Below are 6000 nucleotides of genomic sequence, written 5' to 3'. Positions count from 1 at the left end.
CTGGGAACACAAGGGGTGAGACACGAGGGAACCGGGACAGAGCGAAACAGCAAAAACAAACCAGTGAGGGAGTAGAAAACATGAACAGGTTTTAAAGGGCATATGATGATTTGGGAAGTGGACACAGGTGAGTAATTACTAACTTCGGGCAGGTGTAGGTGGGCGTGGCAGGCAAACTAGTAATGGGCTGAGGACAGGTGAATCATGACAGGAACACAACAGAGGAAGGACAAGACACAGATCACACTTAACCAAAATAAAACTATAGAAACACGAGAGAAAACAAAACCTAACACACAAGAACTAAATATTAAACTACACACAGGATTAACCAGAATGAAAACAGAACTAGAGAAAACATGAAATAGATAACCCTACATCCAAAAAGAAACTAAACAAATCCTGACAACTGCTGGACGAAAGCAGCCGATCAACAGACGGACACGGTCCTGCAGGAGATATAGGTAACAATAAATAAAACAGGTTTGATGAATCAGTTTTATCCATAAATGTCATGTGGTAAATCAAGATCTGAACAGTTATACTGTGTAATAATATACGCATAAAGATCTGGAGGGGTATTTTTCTTGTGGTCATGTGCAAAATCTCATGCAATGTGAAGACGTGTTACTTTGCATCTTATGATTCTTTCATTCTTTCTGGTTGAAAATGGTTTTTTTTAAACAAAATCTCTACACTTAGGGTGTGTTAAAACCCAGCAAATCTCATCTATCTTTCAAAAACGTATCAGCTGTGGGTTCGCACCAAAAAAAAAATAAAAAAAAGAGAAAAAGTTTTTATCTTTTTAACAGCCATCCTCTTCAAACAGCTCATGACCTTTGAATCAACAGTTTGAACTCCTCTCCTGAGTGCAAAAGATGAAAGAGAATGTGAAACCTCTGTGGTTATTGATGTCTTCGCCTGTCTGAAAACATCACTGTGTTCATTCAAAGACGATCCAGGGATTAAATCCAGACATCGCAGTGAGAATGTGATGGCGAGGATTGAATTCCCTTCATCTAATGCCTGAAATATAACTAAAAGCTGCCCTGAGCCTCTGGAGGTGTCACCTGTTCTTGTACCTTTTTCTCTTGTACCTGTTTGAACATGTTAGGCTCCATCTCTGAGTTCTCCATGTTGGATTTAATGTGGCACTCTGAAAATATCCTGCGTGAAGCTGTGTGTCTCAGGTGATTCTTGTTCAGGATGACACAGTGGACGGTAAAAGCTCAGAACAGGGTTTGCAGTCAGAGGTTTACACTTCTACACGTACGCTGGGCATGAATGTCATGTTAATTTGGGGCTTTAAATGATTTATTTGAATGTTCTTTTTCCAGAGAGGAATGACGATACACTTTGTGGATTTCTGAGTTTTCCCCCCTCAGAAATCCATGGTCTGCAACAGCTAAGGACACCAGATAGCACCTGTCAAGATGGCGGCACCAGTTCTCGACTTGTTAGCATAAGCCGCACTGTGGTTGGCCATTCCAATGTAATTCTGTTTCAGTGTACACAACACACAACAATACAATGTTTGTTTTTACCACAGTCAGGTCTGCTTCTTGTGTCTCCTGTCTCATGTTCCCTGTGATCTGCTGTTTAAGTAAGGTTTTTGTTTGTTTTCTTTTAAATAAAAAATGTTTCAGTTCAGTCCGCTGTGTCTGCCTGAATCCTGGTTCCAACAATCCCCAAACGTGACGCACACACCCCCACTGTTATTTGGGTAAATGTCCCTTAGCGAGTTGCACCTCGACCACACACTTTCCGTTTCCATCAGTAATCCTCTGGCATCAATCTGACTGATATTTGACCTCCCTTCTTGGCAGAATTAGTAGAGTTCATTTAAGTAGGTGTTTTTTTTTTCCTGCCACAGCTTTGGCTTTTAGGCATCGTCTACAGAAACCAGGGATCAGGGAAGTGTAGTCCAGAAGCTTAATGTTAGCCTGTTTTATCCAGTCAGAACCCTCTCAGTCCATAGTGATGTAAAACTGGCTTCACTGTGGACAGAGACACTGGTGTTCCTGTAATTTACAGTTCATGGCAGGCTTGAGCCTTGATGGTTCCTGAACACCCTGACCCAATGAATCCCAAATGTTTGAGCGTCAAACCAACAAAATATAAACGTCAGAGCCATGTGACCACAAATACCTCTAGTCTAAGAGTACAAATTTTAATAATAACACAATAACAGTCTTCACAATTATGCTTCAATCTGTTGTTAATTTATGAATGTTGTCTGTATTATTTGTAACAACTAAGGTGAAAATATCAGTTTTACTTTTCATTTTATTTCTGGAGGTTATTTGGGGAGATACAGTGGGGTCTTGACCCCAACCTTTGAAGCCACTGTCTTCTCCAATCACTGCCAGATCTTGTCAAAGTGGAGACACATCTGAATAATGTGCATGTATGTACATTATTTAAACTAATAACATTAGAATCTGAAGTTGTTTAAAAATGGCTCCAAAAGACTTATACAACTTGTGTAAATCTACAATTCTCAGTTCATTGCACTTTTCCTTTGTTCTGAGGTCCGGTCAGTCCAATGAGTGCTGTTAAACAAATGCTTTGTATGCTGGCAAACTTAAAACTCCCAGCTGCAGTCAATCACGATCACTAACAAGAACTGATCATCACTGACTGCAGCTGGTAGTTCAAGTTAAAAACATTCATAAACTTTCAGCACCACTTATTTAAAGATTTAGTTGTATTTCTGTATATTTAACTGAATATTTTAAACCTATGTGGATTAGAGAAAATTTGACATTGAGGTTTTTCCTGGCTGTACGTGCTTGGTACTGAGAAAATGCAGGGTTTATGTTAAGCTCATGATTACTTTCCACACAGATACACACACTTCTCACTTTTGCACAGCCAGCTGTATTGGTTTTCTCATTTAGCGTCTTTGACTGCGAAAGGTAGAAATAACAGATGTGCACCGTAAGTTAAACGTGACAGAACAAGACAGATTACTTTAGAGGGGGAAAAAAACCCTGTTTCATTTCATAAATATTTCAAAATTTCTTAAAGTGCGGCAAAACTTTAGATTAAGCATTTACTATAAACAAGTCTAAAGTTCTCCTATTGATCTCTTGAGGTGAGGCAGTTCAGTACAACTCCTAAAAGTTCAGCATCTAACAATAAACTTGTAGTGATTTGCCATTTCTTAATTACATCACCAGTTGGTGGAACACACAGTCAATAAATGAAAAGATTTATGTGCGCTTTAATGCAGTGGAAATATCTCGCAGGGAGACGTTTGAACGGAGAGGCTGGAGAGGACGCCATTGAGTTTTTAAAAACATTAAAATTCAGCACTCTGGAGCATTCAGATCTATAAAATAAAGTTAAATCACTGCCTGGCAGAGAGTTGGGCCTTCCACCCAATCAAATACAGTTTTGACTAATTAGATTTCTGGCACTCGGAGCAGCGAAGAGGCATGTGGCCCTGAGGTTGAGCTGATATCAGGGAGTTACCGCTGGTCCGCATTGCCACCAGCTTTGTCTTCCAACACCCGGTTTCATGGGTGGGGTATTGCGAAGACGTGAGGCGACACGCTAAAAATAGATCTACAGTATATGTAGGGGAGTGAAAATACTCAGCATGTGTTTAAAAATGTGACACGAACCGTTCAGTTGTTCTCTAGTAGCCATTCACTGACAATGAAGAAAATAGTGAAAAGGTTGACATGCAAAACTCATTTGAAAGCCAGATTTTCATCTTTTTCATTATCGCCCATCACCATTAAAGGCAGGTGATTGTGTGTATGTCTGTTAGCAAAATATCTCATGAACCACTGGACGAATTTTAAAGAAACTCTTAGAAATAAATCACTGGATGTACGTCTACAGCTGACCAACTTTCGGATTTAAACAGATTCAAGATGGACACCACAGCTAATCAACTGTAGCAAACACAAAAATGGCAACAACTCAATCAAGTTTTTAGATTTTGGTGTGGTAGTAGCTGAGAGTGATCCCCAACACAAGATCCTTGTTCAAAACTTTGACATGCAGGTTGGTGGGCGATATGCGTTCCTTCAAGGAAATATAGCTTCATCTTGATTAATTGAGTTGCAAATTGTATCAGAACTCCAGTCACTTCGTCAGTAAATTATCTGTAAACTGAATCGATGTAAAGCAGCATTCTCAAACTGAGAAGTTGAGAATTTCAAACCTTTAAATTGTAGCCTGCTGCTCCTTGTTTTGTCAGCTAAACTCACATGCAAACCGCTCACTCTCCCCTCTGAGGGTCATTGGCCCGGTCCATATGGAAGAAGTGTTGGTCACATGGATGAAGGTGTGAATTGGTGTGAAACTGACTGGAGATTTATTTAAAACCTCACACCTCCTCCGCTGTTTAATACCATCTTTCATGTTTGAGATAAATGACTGCTTTTATACATTTTTCAAACCAAAAAGGAAAAAAATAAAAGGAGCAACTCGCTGCAGTTTAAAAACATGAAACTGAACTTTTTAGGTTGAATTGTGAAAGTTCCTCAGATGAGAAGCAAATGTTTAAAAAAAAAAAAAAAAAGGGAAGAAAGCCAATGACCTTCAAACAACAACACCAATAAAACCTAAATGATTACTGTCCTAAATGGCCAGAAGTCCACACCAATGACTTGTTCTCATGGAACTTCCTCTGAATTAGCCACACGCCTGAAAACACTCCAGCGCCAAGCAGATTTGATTAAACGTAAAGGCACACAAAATGATTTTTTTTCTTTCTGTCTTTAACAGTCCTGAGAGCAACAAACTGCTGTGGGAAAGAGATAAGGCTCCACCTGCCAGACATGCTCATCATTGTGCTTACTGATTTGAGTGTGTGTGTGTGTGTGTGTGTGTGTGTGCCCTGTCAAGACAAGTGGCTCCCAGGAACCAAACCATAAAATCTGAGCTGCACCAACCATCAAAAAAAAATCAAGTCAGTCTGTAGAAAGGAAAAAATATATAAACTCTGTCTGAAGCAGAAAGCAACAACCGGGAAACCTTCTGGCTCCACTGAGCTGCAACATCCAATCTGTAGACTTTACTCTAATGGAAACGATAATATTTCTCATCACATACATTTGGTAATATTATTTGATAAATATTACAAACATACAAAAGTAGCTTACAAATTATACAAGTAAGTTGTAAGAAATAGTTTCTTTGGCACAAATTGGAAAAAATAAAGCAAGCTAGGATTAAGCCCAAGCTGCGACTTTAGGCTTGTTGAAAATATAAGAGTCGTGTCCGCGACAGGAAACCAAAAAAACAACATTAACCTCCACAGATTGACAGTGAGAGTGGTCAGACAAGCAGCCAGAACTTGGTCAGAAGCTTGATGATGATGCTGAAAGTGTGTGTTTCAGGACATACAACCAAGTATTAAATGTGTTTTGTTTGTACTTTAATGCCTGTATGTGTATTTTTTATTTACTGAACTGGCATGAACTATTGTTTTCTTTTATTTTACTTTTTTCTATATCTGCCACAGAAGTATAAAGGTTTAATAAAAATGCTAAATCATTATTTAGCAAAGACTAAACCAAAATGTAGAAACATTGTTAGGAAAACCAAAGTACACCTTATGATACAACAGCTTGTACTCCTGTTGGCAGCTGTAACTTTTAGCAGTCTGCTTGTGTAAAACTTTATCCATCTCACACTGCTGTGGAGAAATTTGGACTTGCTCTTCTTTAATGATTTTTATAATGATTTTGTTGAGGTTTTGAGGCATTCAGCTCTTTTAAAGTCCAGCATTTCAATCAAGCAGAGGTTTGGACTGTCAGATGACATTTATCAATACTTTGATCTACGGAGGAGTTCATGGTTGACCCTGTGTTCCTGTGGCTGGGAAACAAGCTCAGATCATCAGTCCTCCACCACCGTGCTTGACAGCTGGTATGAGGGGTTTCTGCTGATGTGCTGTTTGGTTTTTCCTCTCTCAGTATTCTAGGACACATTATGTCCAAACATCTTCATTTTGGTCTCGTTTATCTGCAGGTGGTTTGT

This window comes from Kryptolebias marmoratus, linkage group LG3 (genome assembly GCF_001649575.2).
Source record: "Kryptolebias marmoratus isolate JLee-2015 linkage group LG3, ASM164957v2, whole genome shotgun sequence".
In the NCBI taxonomy this organism is placed as follows: domain Eukaryota; kingdom Metazoa; phylum Chordata; class Actinopteri; order Cyprinodontiformes; family Rivulidae; genus Kryptolebias; species Kryptolebias marmoratus.
This window is presented reverse-complemented; position numbering follows the sequence as displayed.